Source organism: Somniosus microcephalus, unplaced genomic scaffold (assembly GCF_052327205.1).
Source record: "Somniosus microcephalus isolate GS21.2 unplaced genomic scaffold, FLI_Smic_1.0 unresolved_chr1, whole genome shotgun sequence".
Classification (NCBI taxonomy): Eukaryota; Metazoa; Chordata; class Chondrichthyes; order Squaliformes; family Somniosidae; genus Somniosus; species Somniosus microcephalus.
This window is the reverse complement of record NW_028225179.1, coordinates 19,640,599-19,663,479: the sequence shown is the minus strand read 5'-3', so window position 1 is coordinate 19,663,479 and position 22,881 is coordinate 19,640,599. Positions and strand designations below refer to the sequence as shown.

Sequence of the window (22,881 nt, the reverse complement as noted above, 5' to 3'; positions counted from 1 at the left end):
GCCCCCGTCTTGCTGGTAAGACGTTAAACCGGGCCCTCCGATCCCATGAGAGTATGGCGAAAAGAACGAGGATTTCTCGCCCATTATTTAGCTCTCATCCAAAGACACTAAAACAGAAAATCTCTTCATTAAAGTTGATCAATATTTTTGAAATTACATTGTCTCCTGAAGGAGAAATTTATGTTTCTGCTCCCTAAACATTTGCCTCTGGTCCCGCTACTCTTTCATTCGGTGACAATCTCAACAGAAGAAAGGAGGAGTTCGACCATCTCCGAATCACGATCACTGCTCCACATTCATTCAAGATGTTGAAGAATTGCAGTGGTCTCTTTTAATTTTAACAAGATATGAGTAATGCATGGGACACAGACCAGGAGCACCAGGGCGATTCTGACGAAATTGCATTTGAAAGTTTATTTTAGGCAAGTTTCAGTTAAAAGCTCGGAAAGGGTACCAGTATCAAACGTAATAACGACGAGGATGGGATCCGCATTCTCGATGAACAGTCCATCGCCTCAACCTCTCGGCCACCTCGTCTCAACCATGCACTGCTCTCAGCCATTCCATTTCCTGGTTAATTCATCTAAGCAGAAATACCCTGAAAGAAAGTCCACTTCACCGCTTATCCTGCCCATGCACACAGATCTACAATGTTGAAAATGTACAATCAGCTTAATGTAAGCAAAAGGCCTTCCGATGCTTCAGTTGAGGGACTGTCAAAAATGGTTGGTTTGAAGCCAGATTCAGAACAGAAAAAGTGTCGCCCAGTTAATTGAACGACCGCGGCAGGACTCGAACCTGCAATCGTCTGATAACTGAAAAACCTCGCAACCGAAATCAAACGCCTTATCCATTAGGCCACGGGGCCACTGATGCGGCTGTACCTTTTTTTATGGGGAGAATTGTGAGCAGATTCAATTAAAATGCTCGCAAAAAGAAGCGGATTGAGGAAAAGATAAACATATTTTAACTGAATGAACAGGACTTCTGCGAGCTGGGTTTGCACCAGCGCAGGGAATCGCCATGCAACTTGAAACAAAACATCGGCGGCTCGTTGGTCTAGGGGTATGATTCTCGCTTAGGGAATTTCTGTGGCTTAAAATGCGAGAGGTCCTGGTTTCAAATTTTGGACGAGCCCAGTCACATTTAGTTAAACTCAACACCTCAGTCATGAAAGCTGAAATCGCTCTACTTTAAAAAAAACGGAATGATCCGGGACTGTGAGCTCTGCCATTTTAAACAGACACATAATGATCCGGGACTGTAAGCACTCCCGGTTTAAACAGACCCAGAGTGATTAACAACTGGCCACGAGCCATTCCATGAAAGACAGGCCTGATTTTCAATGCTTAAGAAAGCGATGGCAACATATATCGGACTGTTTCTATAATAGGCGGCCGATTACAATGCCCGCTCTTCTGTTGGACGACAAATTGAATGTTTACTCCATTATAATTTTTCCATTTATCTCCGTCATTTCTCTCCAGCCAAATGACCTGAGTTTAAGTGTCAGCCGTTGCTCAGCTGCAGCCAAGTCAAGCAGCACTCCAGAGATTTGAGCACATAATCCAGGCTGACACTCCAGTGCATTACTGAGGTAGTGCTGCACTGTTGGTGCCCCCGTCTTGCTGGTAAGACGTTAAACCGGGCCCTCCGATCCCATGTGAGTATGCCGAAAAGAACGAGGATTTCTCGCCCATTATTTAGCTCTCATCCAAAGACACTACAACAGAAAATCTCTTCATTAAGGTTGATCAATATTTTTGAAATTACATTGCCTCCTGAAGGAGAAATTTATGTTTCTGCTCCCTAAACATTTGCCTCTGGTCCCGCTACACTTTCATTCGGTGACAATCTCAGCAGAAGAAAGGAGCAGTTCGACAATCTCCGAATCACGATCACTGTTCCACATTCATTCAAGATGTTGAAGAATTGCAGTGGTCTCTTTTAATTTTAACAAGATATGAGTAATGCATGGGGCACAGACCAGGAGCACCAGGGCGATTCTGACGAAATTGCATTTGAAAGTTTATTTTAGGCAAGTTTCAGTTAATAGCTCGGAAAGGGTACCAGCATCAAACGTAATAACGACGAGGATGGGATCCGCATTCTCGATGAACAGTCCATCGCCTCAACCTCTCGGCCACCTCGTCTCAACCATGCACTGCTCTCAGCCATTCCATTTCCTGGTTTTTGCATCTAAGCAGAAATACCCTGAAAGAAAGTGCACTTCACCGCTTATCCTGCCCATGCACACAGATCTACAATGTTGAAAATGTACAATCAGCTTAATGTAAGCAAAAGGCCTTCCGCTGCTTCAGTTGAGGGACTGTCAAAAATGGTTGGTTTGAAGCCAGATTCAGAACAGAAAAAGTGTCACCCAGTTAATTGAACGACCGCGGCAGGACTCGAACCTGCAATCGTCTGATAACTGAAAAACCTCGCAACCGAAGTCAGACGCCTTATCCATTAGGCCACGCGGCCACTGATGCGGCTGTACCTCTTTTTATGGGGAGAATTGTGAGCAGATTCAATTAAAATGCTCGCAAAAAGAAGCGGATTGAGGAAAAGATAAACATATTTTAACTGAATGAACAGGACTCCTGCGAGCTGGGTTTGCACCAGCGCATGGAATCGCAATGCAACTTGAAACATAACATCGGCGGCTCGTTGGTCTAGGGATATGATTCTCGCTGAGGGAATTTCTGTGGCTTAAAATGCGAGAGGTCCCGGGTTCAAATCCCGGACGAGCCCAGTCACATTTAGTTAAACTCAACACCTCAGTCATGAAAGCTGAAATCGCTCTCCTTTAAAAAAAACGGAATGATCCGGGACTGTGAGCTCTGCCATTTTAAACAGTCACAGAATGATCCGGGACTGCAAGCACTCCCGGTTTAAACAGACCCAGAGTGATTAACAACTGACCACGAGCCATTCGATTAAAGACAGGCCTGATTTTCAATGCTTAAGAAAGCGATGGCAACATAAATCGGACTGTTTCTATAATAGGCGTCCGATTACAATGCCCGCTCTTCTGTTGGACGACAAATTGAAGGTTTACTCCATTATAATTTTTCCATTTATCTCCGTCATTTCTCTCCAGCCAAATGACCTGAGTGTAGGTGTCAGCCGTGGCTCAGCTGCAGCCAAGTCAAGCAGCACTCCAGAGATTTGAGCACATCATCCAGGCTGACACTCCAGTGCAGTACTGAGGAAGTGCTGCACTGTTGGTGCCCCCGTCTTGCTGGTAAGACGTTAAACCGGGCCCTCCGATCCCATGAGAGTATGCCGAAAAGAACGAGGATTTCTCGCCCATTATTTAGCTCTCATCCAAAGACACTAAAACAGAAAATCTCTTCATTAAGGTTGATCAATATTTTTGAAATTACATTGCCTCCTGAAGGAGAAATTTATGTTTCTGCTCCCTAAACATTTGCCTCTGGTCCCGCTACTCTTTCATTCGGTGACAATCTCAACAGAAGAAAGGAGGAGTTCGACAATCTCCGAATCACGATCACTGCTCCACATTCATTCAAGATGTTGAAGAATTGCAGTGGTCTCTTTTAATTTTAACAAGATATGAGTAATGCATGGGACACAGACCAGGAGCACCAGGGCGATTCTGACGAAATTGCATTTGAAAGTTTATTTTAGGCAAGTTTCAGTTAAAAGCTCGGAAAGGGTACCAGTATCAAACGTAATAACGACGAGGATGGGATCCGCATTCTCGATGAACAGTCCATCGCCTCAACCTCTCGGTCACCTCGTCTCAACCATGCACTGCTCTCAGCCATTCCATTTCCTGGTTTTTGCATCTAAGCAGAAATACCCTGAAAGAAAGTCCACTTCACCGCTTATCCTGCCCATGCACACAGATCTACAATGTTGAAAATGTACAATCAGCTTAATGTCAGCAAAAGGCCTTCCGCTGCTTCAGTTGAGGGACTGTCAAAAATGGTTGGTTTGAAGCCAGATTCAGAACAGAAAAAGTGTCGCCCAGTTAATTGAACGACCGCGGCAGGACTCGTACCTGCAATCGTCTGATAACTGAAAAACCTCGCAACCGAAGTCAGACGCCTTATCCATTAGGCCACGCGGCCACTGATGCGGCTGTAACTTTTTTTATGGGGAGAATTGTGAGCAGATTCAATTAAAATGCTCGCAAAAAGAAGCGGATTGAGGAAAAGGTAAACATATTTATCTGAATGAACAGGACTTCTGCGAGCTGGGTTTGCACCAGCGCAGGGAATCGCAATGCAACTTGAAACATAACATCGGCGGCTCGTTGGTCTAGGGGTATGATTCTCGCTTAGGGAATTTCTGTGGCTTAAAATGCGAGAGGTACTGGTTTCAAATTCTGGACGAGCCCAGTCACATTTAGTTAAACTCAACACCTCAGTCATGAAAGCTGAAATCGCTCTACTTTAAAAAAAACGGAATGATCCGGGACTGTGAGCTCTGCCATTTTAAACAGACACAGAATGATCCGGGACTGTAAGCACTCCCGGTTTAAACAGAACCAGAGTGATTAACAACTGACCACGAGCCATTCCATTAAAGACAGGCCTGATTTTCAATGCTTAAGAAAGCGATGGCAACATAAATCGGACTGTTTCTATAATAGGCGGCCGATTACAATGCCCGCTCTTCTGTTGGAGGACAAATTGAAGGTTTATTCCATTATAATTTTTCCATTTATCTCCGTCTTTTCTCTCCAGCCAAATGACCTGAGTGTAAGTGTCAGCCGTGGCTCAGCTGCAGCCAAGTCAAGCAGCACTCCAGAGATTTGAGCACATAATCCAGGCTGACACTCCAGTGCAGTACTGAGGTAGTGCTGCACTGTTGGTGCCCCCGTGTTGCTGGTAAGACGTTAAACCGGGCCCTCCGATCCCATGAGAGTTTGCCGAAAAGAACGAGGATTTCTCGCCCATTATTTAGCTCTCATCCAAAGACACTACAATGGAAAATCACTTCATTAAGGTTGATGAATATTTTTGCAATTACATTGCCTCCTGAAGGAGAAATTTATGTTTCTGCTCCCTAAACATTTGCCTCTGGTCCCGCTACTCTTTCATTCGGTGACAATCTCAACAGAAGAAAGGAGCAGTTCGACAATCTCCGAATCACGATCACTGCTCCACATTCATTCAAGATGTTGAAGAATTGCAGTGGTCTCTTTTAATTTTAACAAGATATGAGTAATGCATGGGGCACAGACCAGGAGCACCAGGGCGATTCTGACGAAATTGCATTTGAAAGTTTATTTTAGGCAAGTTTCAGTTAAAAGCTCGGAAAGGGTACCAGTATCAAACGTAATAACGACGAGGATGGGATCCGCATTCTCGATGAACAGTCCATCGCCTCAATCTCTCGGCCACCTCGTCTCAACCATGCACGGCTCTCAGCCATTCCATTTCCTGGTTTTTGCATCTAAGCAGAAATACCCTGAAAGAAAGTCCACTTCACCGCTTATCCTGCCCATGCACACAGATCTACAATGTTGAAAATGTACAATCAGCTTAATGTAAGCAAAAGGCCTTCCGCTGCTTCAGTTGAGGGACTGTCAAAAATGGTTGGTTTGAAGCCAGATTCAGAACAGAAAAAGTGTCACCCAGTTAATTGAACGACCGCGGCAGGACTCGAACCTGCAATCGTCTGATAACTGAAAAACCTCGCAACCGAAGTCAGACGCCTTATCCATTAGGCCACGCGGCCACTGATGCGGCTGTATCTCTTTTTATGGGGAGAATTGTGAGCAGATTCAATTAAAATGCTCGCAAAAAGAAGCGGATTGAGGAAAAGATAAACATATTTTAACTGAATGAACAGGACTTCTGCGAGCTGGGTTTGCACCAGCGCATGGAATCGCAATGCAACTTGAAACATAACATCGGCGGCTCGTTGGTCAAGGGGTATGATTCTCGCTTAGGGAATTTCTGTGGCTTAAAATGCGAGAGGTCCTGGTTTCAAATTCTGGACGAGCCCAGTCACATTTAGTTAAACTCAACACCTCAGTCATGAAAGCTGAAATCGCTCTACTTTAAAAAAAACGGAATGATCCGGGACTGTGAGCTCTGCCATTTTAAACAGACACAGAATCATCCGGGACTGTAAGCACTCCCGATTTAAACAGACCCAGAGTGATTAACAACTGACCACGACCCATTCCATTAAAGACAGGCCTGATTTTCAATGCTTAAGAAAGCGATGGCAACATATATCGGACTGTTTCTATAATAGGCGGCCGATTACAATGCCCGCTCTTCTGTTGGACGACAAATTGAATGTTTACTCCATTGTAATTTTTCCATTTATCTCCGTCATTTCTCTCCAGCCAAATGACCTGAGTGTAAGTGTCAGCCGTGGCTCAGCTGCAGCCAAGTCAAGCAGCACTCCAGAGATTTGAGCACATAATCCAGGCTGACACTCCAGTGCATTACTGAGGTAGTGCTGCACTGTTGGTGCCCCCGTCTTGCTGGTAAGACGTTAAACCGGGCCCTCCGATCCCATGAGAGTATGCCGAAAAGAACGAGGATTTCTCGCCCATTATTTAGCTCTCATCCAAAGACACTACAACAGAAAATCTCTTCTTTAAGGTTGATCAATATTTTTGAAATTACATTGCCTCCTGAAGGAGAAATTTATGTTTCTGCTCCCTAAACATTTGCCTCTGGTCCCGCTACACTTTCATTCGGTGACAATCTCAGCAGAAGAAAGGAGCAGTTCGACAATCTCCGAATCACGATCACTGTTCCACATTCATTCAAGATGTTGAAGAATTGCAGTGGTCTCTTTTAATTTTAACAAGATATGAGTAATGCATGGGGCACAGACCAGGAGCACCAGGGCGATTCTGACGAAATTGCATTTGAAAGTTTATTTTAGGCAAGTTTCAGTTAAAAGCTCGGAAAGGGTACCAGCATCAAACGTAATAACGACGAGGATGGGATCCGCATTCTCGATGAACAGTCCATCGCCGCAATCTCGGCCACCTCGTCTCAACCATGCACTGCTCTCAGCCATTCCATTTCCTGGTTTTTGCATCTAAGCAGAAATACCCTGAAAGAAAGTCCACTTCACCGCTTATCCTGCCCATGCACACAGATCTACAATGTTGAAAATGTACAATCAGCTTAATGTAAGCAAAAGGCCTTCCGCTGCTTCAGTTGAGGGACTGTCAAAAATGGTTGGTTTGAAACCAGATTCAGAACAGAAAAAGTGTCACCCAGTTAATTGAACGACCGCGGCAGGACTCGAACCTGCAATCGTCTGATAACTGAAAAACCTCGCAACCGAAGTCAGACGCCTTATCCATTAGGCCACGCGGCCACTGATGCGGCTGTATCTCTTTTTATGGGGAGAATTGTGAGCAGATTCAATTAAAATGCTCGCAAAAAGAAGCGGATTGAGGAAAAGATAAACATATTTTAACTGAATGAACATGACTTCTGCGAGCTGGGTTTGCACCAGCGCTGGGAATCGCAATGCAACTTGAAACATAACATCGGCGGCTCGTTGGTCTAGGGGTATGATTCTCGCTTAGGGAATTTCTGTGGCTTAAAATGCGACAGGTCCCGGGTTCAAATCCAGGACGAGCCCAGTCACATTTAGTTAAACTCAACACCTCAGTCATGAAAGCTGAAATCGCTCTACATTAAAAAAAACGGAATGATCCGGGACTGTGAGCTCTGCCATTTTAAACAGACACAGAATGATCCGGGACTGTAAGCACTCCCGGTTTAAACAGACCCAGAGTTATTAACAACTGACCACGAGCCATTCCATTAAAGACAGGCCTGATTTTCAATGCTTAAGAAAGCGATGGCAACATAAATCGGACTGTTTCAATAATAGGCGGCCGATTACAATGCCCGCTCTTCTGTTGGACGACAAATTGAAGCTTTTCTCCATTATAATTTTTCCATTTATCTCCGTCATTTCTCTCCAGCCAAATGACCTGAGTGTAAGTGTCAGCCGTGGCTCAGCTGCAGCCAAGTCAAGCAGCACTCCAGAGATTTGAGCACATAATCCAGGCTGACACTCCAGTGCATTACTGAGGTAGTGCTGCACTGTTGGTGCCCCCGTCTTGCTGGTAAGTCGTTAAACCGGGCCCTCCGATCCCATGAGAGTTTGCCGAAAAGAAAGAGGATTTCTCGCCCATTATTTAGCTCTCATCCAAAGACACTACAACGGAAAATCTCTTCATTAAGGTTGATCAATATTTTTGCAATTACATTGCCTCCTGAAGGAGAAATTTATGTTTCTGCTCCCTAAACATTTGCCTCTGGTCCCGCTACTCTTTCATTCGGTGACAATCTCAGCAGTTCGACAATCTCCGAATCACGATCACTGCTCCACATTCATTCAAGATGTTGAAGAATTGCAGTGGTCTCTTTTAATTTTAACAAGATATGAGTAATGCATGGGACACAGACCAGGAGCACCAGGGCGATTCTGACGAAATTGCATTTGAAAGTTTATTTTAGGCAAGTTTCAGTTAAAAGCTCGGAAAGGGTACCAGTATCAAACGTAATAACGACGAGGATGGGATCCGCATTCTCGATGAACAGTCCATCACCTCAAACTCTCGGCCACCTCGTCTCAACCATGCACTGCTCTCAGCCATTCCATTTCCTGGTTTTTGCATCTAAGCAGAAATACCCTGAAAGAAAGTCCACTTCACCGCTTATCCTGCCCATGCACACAGATCTACAATGTTGAAAATGTACAATCAGCTTAATGTAAGCAAAAGGCCTTCCGCTGCTTCAGTTGAGGGACTGTCAAAAATGGTTGGTTTGAAGCCAGATTCAGAACAGAAAAAGTGTCGCCCAGTTAATTGAACGACCGCGGCAGGACTCGAACCTGCAATCGTCTGATAACTGAAAAACCTCGCAACCGAAGTCAGACGCCTTATCCATTAGGCCACGCGGCCACTGATGCGGCTGTATCTTTTTTTATGGGGAGAATTGTGAGCAGATTCAATTAAAATGCTCGCAAAAAGAAGCGGATTGAGGAAAAGATAAACATATTTTAACTGAATGAACAGGACTTCTGCGAGCTGGGTTTGCACCAGCTCAGGGAATCGCAATGCAACTTGAAACATAACATCGGCGGCTCGTTGGTCTAGGGGTATGATTCTCGCTTAGGGAATTTCTGTGGCTTAAAATGCGAGAGGTCCTGGTTTCAAATTCTGGACGAGCCCAGTCACATTTAGTTAAACTCAACACCTCAGTCATGAAAGCTGAAATCGCTCTACTTTAAAAAAAACGGAATGATCCGGGACTGTGAGCTCTGCCATTTTAAACAGACACAGAATGATCCGGGACTGTAAGCACTCCCGGTTTAAACAGACCCAGAGTGATTAACAACTGACCACGAGCCATTCATTAAAAACAGGCCTGATTTTCAATGCTTAAGAAAGCGATGGCAACATAAATCGGACTGTTTCTATAATAGGCGGCCGATTACAATGCCCGCTCTTCTGTTGGACGACAAATTGAAGCTTTTCTCCATTATAATTTTTCCATTTATCTCCGTCATTTCTCTCCAGCCAAATGACCTGAGTGTAAGTGTCAGCCGTGGCTCAGCTGCAGCCAAGTCAAGCAGCACTCCAGAGATTTGAGCACATAATCCAGGCTGACACTCCAGTGCATTACTGAGGTAGTGCTGCACTGTTGGTGCCCCCGTCTTGCTGGTAAGACGTTAAACCGGGCCCTCCGATCCCATGAGAGTATGCCGAAAAGAACAAGGATTTCTCGCCCATTATTTAGCTCTCACCCAAAGACACTACAACGGAAAATCTCTTCATTAAGGTTGATCAATATTTTTGCAATTACATTGCCTCCTGAAGGAGAAATTTATGTTTCTGCTCCCTAAACATTTGCCTCTAGTCCCGCTACTCTTTCATTCGGTGACAATCTCAGCAGAAGAAAGGAGCAGTTCGACAATCTCCGAATCACGATCACTGCTCCACATTCATTCAAGATGTTGAAGAATTGCAGTGGTCTCTTTTAATTTTAACAAGATATGAGTAATGCATGGGACACAGACCAGGAGCACCAGGGCGATTCTGACGAAATTGCATTTGAAAGATTATTTTAGGCAAGTTTCAGTTAAAAGCTCGGAAAGGGTAGCAGTATCAAACGTAATAACGACGAGGATGGGATCCGCATTCTCGATGAACAGTCCATCGCCTCAACCTCTCGGCCACCTCGTCTCAACCATGCACTGCTCTCAGCCATTCCATTTCCTGGTTAATTCATCGAAGCAGAAATACCCTGAAAGAAAGTCCACTTCACCGCTTATCCTGCCCATGCACACAGATCTACAATGTTGAAAATGTACAATCAGCTTAATGTAAGCAAAAGGCCTTCCGCTGCTTCAGTTGAGGGACTGTCAAAAATGGTTGGTTTGAAGCCAGATTCAGAACAGAAAAAGTGTCGCCCAGTTAATTGAACGACCGCGGCAGGACTCGAACCTGCAATCGTCTGATAACTGAAAAACCTCGCAACCGAAGTCAGACGCCTTATCCATTAGGCCACGCGCGCACTGATTCGGCTGTACCTTTTTTTATGGGGAGAATTGTGAGCAGATTCAATTAAAATGCTCGCAAAAAGAAGCGGATTGAGGAAAAGATAAACATATTTTATCTGAATGAACAGGACTTCTGCGAGCTGGGTTTGCACCAGCGCAGGGAATCGCAATGCAACTTGAAACATAACATCGGCGGCTCGTTGGTCTAGGGGTATGATTCTCGCTTAGGGAATTTCTGTGGCTTAAAATGCGAGAGGTCCCGGGTTCAAATCCAGGACGAGCCCAGTCACATTTAGTTAAACTCAACACCTCAGTCATGAAAGCTGAAATCGCTCTACTTTAAAAAAAACGGAATGATCCGGGACTGTGAGCTCTGCCATTTTAAACAGACACAGAATGATCCGGGACTGTAAGCACTCCCGGTTTAAACAGACCCAGAGTTATTAACAACTGACCACGAGCCATTCCATTAAAGACAGGCCTGATTTTCAATGCTTAAGAAAGCGATGGCAACATAAATCGGACTGTTTCAATAATAGGCGGCCGATTACAATGCCCGCTCTTCTGTTGGACGACAAATTGAAGCTTTTCTCCATTATAATTTTTCCATTTATCTCCGTCATTTCTCTCCAGCCAAATGACCTGAGTGTAAGTGTCAGCCGTGGCTCAGCTGCAGCCAAGTCAAGCAGCACTCCAGAGATTTGAGCACATAATCCAGGCTGACACTCCAGTGCATTCCTGAGGTAGTGCTGCACTGTTGGTGCCCCCGTCTTGCTGGTAAGACGTTAAGCCGGGCCCTCCGATCCCATGAGAGTATGCCGAAAAGACCGAGGATTTCTCGCCCATTATTTAGCTCTCATCCAAAGACACTACAACAGAAAATCTCTTCATTAAGGTTGATCAATATTTTTGAAATTACATTGCTTCCTGAAGGAGAAATTTATGTTTCTGCTCCCTAAACATTTGCCTCTGGTCCCGCTACTCTTTCATTCGGTGACAATCTCAACAGAAGAAAGGAGGAGTTCGACAATCTCCGAATCACGATCACTGCTCCACATTCATTCAAGATGTTGAAGAATTGCAGTGGTCTCTTTTAATTTTAACAAGATATGAGTAATGCATGGGACACAGACCAGGAGCACCAGGGCGATTCTGTCGAAATTGCATTTGAAAGTTTATTTTAGGCAAGTTTCAGTTAAAAGCTCGGAAAGGGTACCAGTATCAAACGTAATAACGACGAGGATGGGATCCGCATTCTCGATGAACAGTCCATCGCCTCAACCTCTCGGCCACCTCGTCTCAACCATGCACTGCTCTCAGCCATTCCATTTCCTGGTTTTTGCATCTAAGCAGAAATACCCTGAAAGAAAGTCCACTTCACCGCTTATCCTGCCCATGCACACAGATCTACAATGTTGAAAATGTACAATCAGCTTAATGTAAGCAAAAGGCCTTCCGCTGCTTCAGTTGAGGGACTGTCAAAAATGGTTGGTTTGAAGCCAGATTCAGAACAGAAAAAGTGTCGCCCAGTTAATTGAACGACCGCGGCAGGACTCGAACCTGCAATCGTCTGATAACTGAAAAACCTCGCAACCGAAGTCAGACGCCTTATCCATTAGGCCACGCGGCCACTGATGCGGCTGTACCTTTTTTTATGGGGAGAATTGTGAGCAGATTCAATTAAAATGCTCGCAAAAAGAAGCGGATTGAGGAAAAGATAAACATATTTTATCTGAATGAACAGGACTTCTGCGAGCTGGGTTTGCACCAGCGCAGGGAATCGCAATGCAACTTGAAACATAACATCGGCGGCTCGTTGGTCTAGGGGTATGATTCTCGCTTAGGGAATTTCTGTGGCTTAAAATGCGAGAGGTCCTGGTTTCAAATTCTGGACGAGCCCAGTCACATTTAGTTAAACTCAACACCTCAGTCATGAAAGCTGAAATCGCTCTACTTTAAAAAAGACGGAATGATCCGGGACTGTGAGCTCTGCCATTTTAAACAGACACAGAATGATCCGGGACTGTGAGCACTCCCGGTTTAATCAGACCCAGAGTGATTAACAACTGACCACGAGCCATTCCATTAAAGACAGGCCTGATTTTCAATGCTTAAGAAAGCGATGGCAACATATATCGGACTGTTTCTATAATAGGCGGCCGATTACAATGCCCGCTCTTCTGTTGGACGACAAATTGAATGTTTACTCCATTATAATTTTTCCATTTATCTCCGTCATTTCTCTCCAGCCAAATGACCTGAGTGTAAGTGTCAGCCGTTGCTCAGCTGCAGCCAAGTCAAGCAGCACTCCAGAGATTTGAGCACATAATCCAGGCTGACACTCCAGTGTATTACTGAGGTAGTGCTGCACTGTTGGTGCCCCCGTCTTGCTGGTAAGTCGTTAAACCGGGCCCTCCGATCCCATGTGAGTATGCCGAAAAGACCGAGGATTTCTCGCCCATTATTTAGCTCTCATCCAAAGACACGACAACAGAAAATCTCTTCATTAAGGTTGATCAATATTTTTGAAATTACATTGCCTCCTGAAGGAGAAATTTATGTTTCTGCTCCCTAAACATTTGCCTCTGGTCCCGCTACACTTTCATTCGGTGACAATCTCAGCAGAAGAAAGGAGCAGTTCGACAATCTCCGAATCACGATCACTGTTCCACATTCATTCAAGATGTTGAAGAATTGCAGTGGTCTCTTTTAATTTTAACAAGATATGAGTAATGCATGGGGCACAGACCAGGAGCACCAGGGCGATTCTGACGAAATTGCATTTGAAAGTTTATTTTAGGCAAGTTTCAGTTAAAAGCTCGGAAAGGGTACCAGCATCAAACGTAATAACGACGAGGATGGGATCCGCATTCTCGATGAACAGTCCATCGCATCAACCTCTCGGCCACCTCGTCTCAACCATGCACTGCTCTCAGCCATTCCATTTCCTGGTTTTTGCATCTAAGCAGAAATACCCTGAAAGAAAGTCCACTTCACCGCTTATCCTGCCCATGCACACAGATCTACAATGTTGAAAATGCACAATCAGCTTAATGTAAGCAAAAGGCCTTCCGCTGCTTCAGTTGAGGGACTGTCAAAAATGGTTGGTTTGAAGCCAGATTCAGAACAGAAAAAGTGTCACCCAGTTAATTGAACGACCGCGGCAGGACTCGAACCTACAATCGTCTGATAACTGAAAAACCTCGCAAGCGAAGTCAGACGCCTTATCCATTAGTCCACGCGGCCACTGATGCGGCTGTACCTCTTTTTATGGGGAGAATTGTGAGCAGATTCAATTAAAATGCTCGCAAAAAGAAGCGTATTGAGGAAAAGATAAACATATTTTAACTGAATGAACAGGACTTCTGCGAGCTGGGTTTGCACCAGCGCTGGGAATCGCAATGCAACTTGAAACATAACATCGGCGGCTCGTTGGTCTAGGGGTATGATTCTCGCTCAGGGAATTTCTGTGGCTTAAAATGCGAGAGGTCGCGCGTTCAAATCCAGGACGAGCCCAGTCACATTTAGTTAAACGCAACACCTCAGTCATGAAAGCTGAAATCGCTCTGCTTTAAAAAAAACGGAATGATCCGGGACTGTGAGCTCTGCCATTTAAACAGTCACAGAATGATCCGGGACTGCAAGCACTCCCGGTTTAAACAGACCCAGAGTGATTAACAACTGACCACGAGCCATTCCATTAAAGACAGGCCTGATTTTCAATGCTTAAGGAAGCGATGGCAACATAAATCGGACTGTTTCTATAATAGGCGGCCGATTACAATGCCCGCTCTTCTGTTGGACGACAAATTGAAGGTTTATTCCATTAAAATTTTTCCATTTATCTCCGTCTTTTCTCTCCAGCCAAATGACATGAGTGTAGGTGTCAGCCGTGGCTCAGCTGCAGCCAAGTCAAGCAGCACTCCAGAGATTTGAGCACATAATCCAGGCTGACACTCCAGTGCAGTACTGAGGTAGTGCTGCACTGTTGGTGCCCCCGTCTTGCTGGTAAGTCGTTAAACCGGGCCCTCCGATCCCATGAGAGTTTGCCGAAAAGAAAGAGGATTTCTCGCCCATTATTTAGCTCTCATCCAAAGACACTACAACGGAAAATCTCTTCATGAAGGTTGATCAATATTTTTGCAATTACATTGCCTCCTGAAGGAGAAATTTATGTTTCTGCTCCCTAAACATTTGCCTCTGGTCCCGCTACTCTTTCATTCGGTGACAATCTCAGCAGAAGAAAGGAGCAGTTCGACAATCTCCGAATCACGATCACTGCTCCACATTCATTCAAGATGTTGAAGAATTGCAGTGGTCTCTTTTAATTTTAACAAGATATGAGTAATGCATGGGACACAGACCAGGAGCACCAGGGCGATTCTGACGAAATTGCATTTGAAAGTTTATTTTAGGCAAGTTTCAGTTAAAAGCTCGGAAAGGGTACCAGTATCAAACGTAATAACGACGAGGATGGGATCCGCATTCTCGATGAACAGTCCATCACCTCAAACTCTCGGCCACCTCGTCTCAACCATGCACTGCTCTCAGCCATTTCATTTCCTGGTTTTTGCATCTAAGCAGAAATACCCTGAAAGAAAGTCCACTTCACCGCTTATCCTGCCCATGCACACAGATCTACAATGTTGAAAATGTACAATCAGCTTAATGTAAGCAAAAGGCCTTCCGCTGCTTCAGTTGAGGGACTGTCAAAAATGGTTGGTTTGAAGCCAGATTCAGAACAGAAAAAGTGTCGCCCAGTTAATTGAACGACCGCGGCAGGACTCGAACCTGCAATCGTCTGATAACTGAAAAACCTCGCAACCGAAGTCAGACGCCTTATCCATTAGGCCACGCGGCCACTGATGCGGCTGTACCTTTTTTTATGGGGAGAATTGTGAGCAGATTCAATTAAAATGCTCGCAAAAAGAAGCGGATTGAGGAAAAGATAAACATATTTTATCTGAATGAACAGGACTTCTGCGAGCTGGGTTTGCACCAGCGCAGGGAATCGCAATGCAACTTGAAACATAACATCGGCGGCTCGTTGGTCTAGGGGTATGATTCTCGCTTAGGGAATTTCTGTGGCTTAAAATGCGAGAGGTCCTGGTTTCAAATTCTGGACGAGCCCAGTCACATTTAGTTAAACTCAACACCTCAGTCATGAAAGCTGAAATCGCTCTGCTTTAAAAAAAACGGAATGATCCGGGACTGTGAGCTCTGCCATTTTAAACAGACACAGAATCATCCGGGACTGTAAGCACTCCCGACTTAAACAGACCCAGAGTGATTAACAACTGACCACGACCCATTCCATTAAAGACAGGCCTGATTTTCAATGCTTAAGAAAGCGATGGCAACATATATCGGACTGTTTCTATAATAGGCGGCCGATTACAATGCCCGCTCTTCTGTTGGAGGACAAATTGAATGTTTACTCCATTGTAATTTTTCCATTTATCTCCGTCATTTCTCTCCAGCCAAATGACCTGAGTGTAAGTGTCAGCCGTGGCTCAGCTGCAGCCAAGTCAAGCAGCACTCCAGAGATTTGAGCACATAATCCAGGCTGACACTCCAGTGCATTACTGAGGTAGTGCTGCACTGTTGGTGCCCCCGTCTTGCTGGTAAGACGTTAAACCGGGCCCTCCGATCCCATGTGAGTATGCCGAAAAGAACGAGGATTTCTCGCCCATTATTTAGCTCTCATCCAAAGACACTACAACAGAAAATCTCTTCATTAAGGTTGATCAATATTTTTGAAATTACATTGCCTCCTGAAGGAGAAATTTATGTTTCTGCTCCCTAAACATTTGCCTCTGGTCCCGCTACACTTTCATTCGGTGACAATCTCAGCAGAAGAAAGGAGCAGTTCGACAATCTCCGAATCACGATCACTGTTCCACATTCATTCAAGATGTTGAAGAATTGCAGTGGTCTCTTTTAATTTTAACAAGATATGAGTAATGCATGGGGCACAGACCAGGAGCACCAGGGCGATTCTGACGAAATTGCATTTGAAAGTTTATTTTAGGCAAGTTTCAGTTAAAAGCTCGGAAAGGGTACCAGCATCAAACGTAATAACGACGAGGATGGGATCCGCATTCTCGATGAACAGTCCATCGCCGCAATCTCGGCCAACTCGTCTCAACCATGCACTGCTCTCAGCCATTCCATTTCCTGGTTTTTGCATCTAAGCAGAAATACCCTGAAAGAAAGTCCACTTCACCGCTTATCCTGCCCATGCACACAGATCTACAATGTTGAAAATGTACAATCAGCTTAATGTAAGCAAAAGGCCTTCCGCTGCTTCAGTTGAGTGACTGTCAAAAATGGTTGGTTTGAAACCAGATTCAGAACAGAAAAAGTGTCACCCAGTTAATTGAACGACCGCGGCAGGACTCGAACCTGCAATCGTCTGATAACTGAAAAACCTCGCAACCGAAGTCAGACGCCTTATCCATTAGGCCACGCGGCCACTGATGCGGCTGTATCTCTTTTTATGGGGAGAATTGTGAGCAGATTCAATTAAAATGCTCGCAAAAAGAAGCGGATTGAGGAAAAGATAAACATATTTTAACTGAATGAACATGACTTCTGCGAGCTGGGTTTGCACCAGCGCTGGGAATCGCAATGCAACTTGAAACATAACATCGGCGGCTCGTTGGTCTAGGGGTATGATTCCCGCTTCGGGAATTTCTGTGGCTTAAAATGCGAGAGGTCTCGGGTTCAAATCCAGGACGAGCCCAGTCACATTTAGTTAAACTCAACACCTCAGTCATGAAAGCTGAAATCGCTCTACTTTAAAAAAAACGGACTGATCCGGGACTGTGAGCTCTGCCATTTTAAACAGACACAGAATGATCCGGGACTGTCAGCACTCCCGGTTTAAACAGACCCAGAGTTATTAACAACTGACCACGAGCCATTCCATTAAAGACAGGCCTGATTTTCAATGCTTAAGAAAGCGATGGCAACATAAATCGGACTGTTTCTATAATAGGCGGCCGATTACAATGCCCGCTCTTCTGTTGGACGACAAATTGAAGCTTTACTCCATTATAATTTTTCCATTTATCTCCGTCATTTCTCTCCAGCCAAATGACCTGAGTGTAAGTGTCAGCCGTGGCTCAGCTGCAGCCAAGTCAAGCAGCACTCCAGAGAATTGAGCACATAATCCAGGCTGACACTCCAGTGCATTACTGAGGTAGTGCTGCACTGTTGGTGCCCCCATCTTGCTGGTAAGACGTTAAACCGGGCCCTCCGATCCCATGAGAGTATGCCGAAAAGAACGAGGATTTCTCGCCCATTATTTAGCTCTCATCCAAAGACACTACAACAGAAAATCTCTTCATTAAGGTTGATCAATATTTTTGAAATTACATTGCCTCCTGAAGGAGAAATTTATGTTTCTGCTCCCTAAACATTTGCCTCTGGTCCCACTACACTTTCATTCGGTGACAATCTCAGCAGAAGAAAGGAGCAGTTCGACAATCTCCGAATCACGATCACTGTTCCACATTCATCCAAGATGTTGAAGAATTGCAGTGGTCTCTTTTAATTTTAACAAGATATGAGTAATGCATGGGGCACAGACCAGGAGCACCAGGGCGATTCTGACGAAATTGCATTTGAAAGTTTATTTTAGGCAAGTTTCAGTTAAAAGCTCGGAAAGGGTACCAGCATCAAACGTAATAACGACGAGGATGGGATCCGCATTCTCGATGAACAGTCCATCGCCGCAATCTCGGCCACCTCGTCTCAACCATGCACTGCTCTCAGCCATTCCATTTCCTGGTTTTTGCATCTAAGCAGAAATACCCTGAAAGAAAGTCCACTTCACCGCTTATCCTGCCCATGCACACAGATCTACAATGTTGAAAATGTACAATCAGCTTAATGTAAGCAAAAGGCCTTCCGCTGCTTCAGTTGAGGGACTGTCAAAAATGGTTGGTTTGAAACCAGATTCAGAACAGAAAAAGTGTCACCCAGTTAATTGAACGACCGCGGCAGGACTCGAACCTGCAATCGTCTGATAACTGAAAACCTCACAACCGAAGTCAGACGCCTTATCCATTAGGCCACGCGGCCACTGATGCGGCTGTATCTCTTTTTATGGGGAGAATTGTGAGCAGATTCAATTAAAATGCTCGCAAAAAGAAGCGGATTGAGGAAAAGATAAACATATTTTATCTGAATGAACAGGACTTCTGCGAGCTGGGTTTGCACCAGCGCAGGGAATCGCAATGCAACTTGAAACATAACATCGGCGGCTCGTTGGTCTAGGGGTATGATTCTCGCTTAAGGAATTTCTGTGGCTTAAAATGCGAGAGGTCCCGGGTTCAAATCCAGGACGAGCCCAGTCACATTTAGTTAAACTCAACACCTCAGTCATGAAAGCTGAAATCGCTCTGCTTTAAAAAAAACGGAATGATCCGGGACTGTGAGCTCTGCCATTTAAACAGTCACAGAATGATCCGGGACTGCAAGCACTCCCGGTTTAAACAGACCCAGAGTGATTAACAACTGACCACGAGCCATTCCATTAAAGACAGGCCTGATTTTCAATGCTTAAGAAAGCGATGGCAACATAAATCGGACTGTTTCTATAATAGGCGGCCGATTACAATGCCCGCTCTTCTGTTGGACGACAAATTGAAGGTTTATTCCATTATAATTTTTCCATTTATCTCCGTCATTTCTCTCCAGCCAAATGACCTGAGTGGAGGTGTCAGCCGTGGCTCAGCTGCAGCCAAGTCAAGCAGCACTCCAGAGATTTGAGCACATAATCCAGGCTGACACTCCAGTGCAGGACTGAGGTAGTACTGCACTGTTGGTGCCCCCGTCTTGCTGGTAAGACGTTAAACCGGGCCCTCCGATCCCATGAGAGTTTGCCGAAAAGAACGAGGATTTCTCGCCCATTATTTAGCTCTCTTCCAAAGAAACTACAACGGAAAATCTCTTCATTAAGGTTGATCAATATTTTTGCAATTACATTGCCTCCTGAAGGAGAAATTTATGTTTCTGCTCCCTAAACATTTGCCTCTGGTCCCGCTAATCTTTCATTCGGTGACAATCTCAGCAGAAGAAATCGCAGTTCGACAATCTCCGAATCACGATCACTGCTCCACATTCATTCAAGATGTTGAAGAATTGCAGTGGTCTCTTTTAATTTTAACAAGATATGAGTAATGCATGGGGCACAGACCAGGAGCACCAGGGCGGTTCTGACGAAATTGCATTTGAAAGTTTATTTTAGGCAAGTTTCAGTTAAAAGCTCGGAAAGGGTGCCAGTATCAAACGTAATAACGACGAGGATGGGATCCGCATTCTCGATGAACAGTCCATCGCCTGAACCTCTCGGCCACCTCGTCTCAACCATGCACTGCTCTCAGCCATTCCATTTCCTGGTTTTTGCATCTAAGCAGAAATACCCTGAAAGAAAGTCCACTTCACCGCTTATCCTGCCCATGCACACAGATCTACAATGTTGAAAATGTTCAATCAGCTTAATGTAAGCAAAAGGCCTTCCGCTGCTTCAGTTGAGGGAGTGTCAAAAATGGTTGGTTTGAAGCCAGATTCAGAACAGAAAAAGTGTCGCCCAGTTAATTGAACGACCGCGGCAGGACTCGAACCTGCAGTCGTCTGATAACTGAAAAACCTCGCAACCGAAGTCAGACGCCTTATCCATTAGGCCACGCGGCCACTGATGCGGCTGTATTTCTTTTTATGGGGAGAATTGTGAGCAGATTCAATTAAAATGCTCGCAAAAAGAAGCGGATTGAGGAAAAAATAAACATATTTTAACTGAATGAACAGGACTTCTGCGAGCTGGGTTTGCACCAGCGCGGGGAATCGCAATGCAACTTGAAACATAACATCGGCGGCTCGTTGGTCTAGGGGTATGATTCTCGCTTAGGGAATTTCTGTGGCTTAAAATGCGAGAGGTCCCGGGTTCAAATCCCGGACGAGCCCAGTCACATTTAGTTAAACTCAACACCTCAGTCATGAAAGCTGAAATCGCTCTGCTTTAAAAAAAACGGAATGATCCGGGACTGTGAGCTCTGCCATTGAAACAGACACAGAATGATCCGGGACTGCAAGCACTCCCGGTTTAAACAGACCCAGAGTGATTAACAACTGACCACGAGCCATTCCATTAAAGACAGGCCTGATTTTCAATGCTTAAGAAAGCGATGGCAACATATATCGGACTGTTTCTATAATAGGCGGCCGATTACAATGCCCGCTCTTCTGTTGGACGACAAATTGAATGTTTACTCCATTATAATTTTTCCATTTATCTCCGTCATTTCTCTCCAGCCAAATGACCTGAGTGTAAGTGTCAGCCGTTGCTCAGCTGCAGCCAAGTCAAGCAGCACTCCAGAGATTTGAGCACATAATCCAGGCTGACACTCCAGTGCATTACTGAGGTAGTGCTGCACTGTTGGTGCCCCCGTCTTGCTGGTAAGACGTTAAACCGGGCCCTCCGATCCCATGTGAGTATGCCGAAAAGAACGAGGATTTCTCGCCCATTATTTAGCTCTCATCCAAAGACACTACAAAAGAAAATCTCTTCATTAAGGTTGATCAATATGTTTGAAATTACATTGCCTCCTGAAGGAGAAATTTATGTTTCTGCTCCCTAAACATTTGCCTCTAGTCCCGCTACTCTTTCATTCGGTGACAATCTCAGCAGAAGAAAGGAGCAGTTCGACAATCTCCGAATCACGATCACTGCTCCACATTCATTCAAGATGTTGAAGAATTGCAGTGGTCTCTTTTAATTTTAACAAGATATGAGTAATGCATGGGACACAGACCAGGAGCACCAGGGCGATTCTGACGAAATTGCATTTGAAAGATTATTTTAGGCAAGTTTCAGTTAAAAGCTCGGAAAGGGTAGCAGTATCAAACGTAATAACGACGAGGATGGGATCCGCATTCTCGATGAACAGTCCATCGCCTCAACCTCTCGGCCACCTCGTCTCAACCATGCACTGCTCTCAGCCATTCCATTTCCTGGTTAATTCATCGAAGCAGAAATACCCTGAAAGAAAGTCCACTTCACCGCTTATCCTGCCCATGCACACAGATCTACAATGTTGAAAATGTACAATCAGCTTAATGTAAGCAAAAGGCCTTCCGCTGCTTCAGTTGAGGGACTGTCAAAAATGGTTGGTTTGAAGCCAGATTCAGAACAGAAAAAGTGTCGCCCAGTTAATTGAACGACCGCGGCAGGACTCGAACCTGCAATCGTCTGATAACTGAAAAACCTCGCAATCGAAGTCAGACGCCTTATCCATTAGGCCACGCGGCCACTGATGCGGCTGTACCTTTTTTTATGGGGAGAATTGTGAGCAGATTCAATTAAAATGCTCGCAAAAAGAAGCGGATTGAGGAAAAGATAAACATATTTTATCTGAATGAACAGGACTTCTGCGAGCTGGGTTTGCACCAGCGCAGGGAATCGCAATGCAACTTGAAACATAACATCGGCGGCTCGTTGGTCTAGGGGTATGATTCTCGCTTAGGGAATTTCTGTGGCTTAAAATGCGAGAGGTCCCGGGTCCAAATCCAGGACGAGCCCAGTCACATTTAGTTAAACTCAACACCTCAGTCATGAAAGCTGAAATCGCTCTGCTTTAAAAAAAACGGAATGATCCGGGACTGTGAGCTCTGCCATTTAAACAGTCACAGAATGATCCGGGACTGCAAGCACTCCCGGTTTAAACAGACCCAGAGTGATTAACAACTGACCACGAGCCATTCCATTAAAGACAGGCCTGATTTTCAATGCTTAAGAAAGCGATGGCAACATAAATCGGACTGTTTCTATAATAGGCGGCCGATTACAATGCCCGCTCTTCTGTTGGACGACAAATTGAAGGTTTATTCCATTATAATTTTTCCATTTATCTCCGTCATTTCTCTCCAGCCAAATGACCTGAGTGGAGGTGTCAGCCGTGGCTCAGCTGCAGCCAAGTCAAGCAGCACTCCAGAGATTTGAGCACATAATCCAGGCTGACACTCCAGTGCAGGACTGAGGTAGTGCTGCACTGTTGGTGCCCCCGTCTTGCTGGTAAGACGTTAAACCGGGCCCTCCGATCCCATGAGAGTTTGTCGAAAAGAACGAGGATTTCTCGCCCATTATTTAGCTCTCATCCAAAGACACTACAACGGAAAATCTCTTCATTAAGGTTGATCAATATTTTTGCAATTACATTGCCTCCTGAAGGAGAAATTTATGTTTCTGCTCCCTAAACATTTGCCTCTGGTCCCGCTAATCTTTCATTCGGTGACAATCTCAGCAGAAGAAATCGCAGTTCGACAATCTCCGAATCACGATCA

General features: G+C 44.9%; 11 non-coding genes across 11 annotated transcripts; 1 reads left to right on the top strand and 10 right to left on the bottom strand.

Annotated features, from left to right (window-relative positions):
- Positions 1–2,393: 2,393 nt before the first annotated feature.
- trnar-ucg (transfer RNA arginine (anticodon UCG)) lies at positions 2,394–2,484 on the bottom strand. Its single transcript is given in 2 exon segments — positions 2,394–2,429; positions 2,448–2,484. It is a non-coding gene; the product is annotated as a tRNA-Arg (tRNA).
- A 3,140-nt stretch (positions 2,485–5,624) lies between these two features.
- On the bottom strand, positions 5,625–5,715 carry trnar-ucg (transfer RNA arginine (anticodon UCG)). Its single transcript is given in 2 exon segments — positions 5,625–5,660; positions 5,679–5,715. It is a non-coding gene; the product is annotated as a tRNA-Arg (tRNA).
- Positions 5,716–7,238: 1,523 nt separating this feature from the next.
- trnar-ucg (transfer RNA arginine (anticodon UCG)) lies at positions 7,239–7,329 on the bottom strand. Its single transcript is given in 2 exon segments — positions 7,239–7,274; positions 7,293–7,329. It is a non-coding gene; the product is annotated as a tRNA-Arg (tRNA).
- A 1,512-nt stretch (positions 7,330–8,841) lies between these two features.
- Positions 8,842–8,932, bottom strand: trnar-ucg (transfer RNA arginine (anticodon UCG)). The gene is given in 2 exon segments: positions 8,842–8,877; positions 8,896–8,932. It is a non-coding gene; the product is annotated as a tRNA-Arg (tRNA).
- A 3,140-nt stretch (positions 8,933–12,072) lies between these two features.
- Positions 12,073–12,163, bottom strand: trnar-ucg (transfer RNA arginine (anticodon UCG)). Its single transcript is given in 2 exon segments — positions 12,073–12,108; positions 12,127–12,163. It is a non-coding gene; the product is annotated as a tRNA-Arg (tRNA).
- Positions 12,164–15,303: 3,140 nt separating this feature from the next.
- On the bottom strand, positions 15,304–15,394 carry trnar-ucg (transfer RNA arginine (anticodon UCG)). The gene is given in 2 exon segments: positions 15,304–15,339; positions 15,358–15,394. It is a non-coding gene; the product is annotated as a tRNA-Arg (tRNA).
- Positions 15,395–16,917: 1,523 nt separating this feature from the next.
- Positions 16,918–17,008, bottom strand: trnar-ucg (transfer RNA arginine (anticodon UCG)). The gene is given in 2 exon segments: positions 16,918–16,953; positions 16,972–17,008. It is a non-coding gene; the product is annotated as a tRNA-Arg (tRNA).
- A 1,523-nt stretch (positions 17,009–18,531) lies between these two features.
- Positions 18,532–18,621, bottom strand: trnar-ucg (transfer RNA arginine (anticodon UCG)). The gene is given in 2 exon segments: positions 18,532–18,567; positions 18,585–18,621. It is a non-coding gene; the product is annotated as a tRNA-Arg (tRNA).
- A 1,523-nt stretch (positions 18,622–20,144) lies between these two features.
- Positions 20,145–20,235, bottom strand: trnar-ucg (transfer RNA arginine (anticodon UCG)). The gene is given in 2 exon segments: positions 20,145–20,180; positions 20,199–20,235. It is a non-coding gene; the product is annotated as a tRNA-Arg (tRNA).
- Positions 20,236–20,415: 180 nt separating this feature from the next.
- Positions 20,416–20,505, top strand: trnap-agg (transfer RNA proline (anticodon AGG)). The gene is given in 2 exon segments: positions 20,416–20,451; positions 20,470–20,505. It is a non-coding gene; the product is annotated as a tRNA-Pro (tRNA).
- A 1,254-nt stretch (positions 20,506–21,759) lies between these two features.
- Positions 21,760–21,850, bottom strand: trnar-ucg (transfer RNA arginine (anticodon UCG)). The gene is given in 2 exon segments: positions 21,760–21,795; positions 21,814–21,850. It is a non-coding gene; the product is annotated as a tRNA-Arg (tRNA).
- Between the last annotated feature and the right edge of the window lie 1,031 nt (positions 21,851–22,881).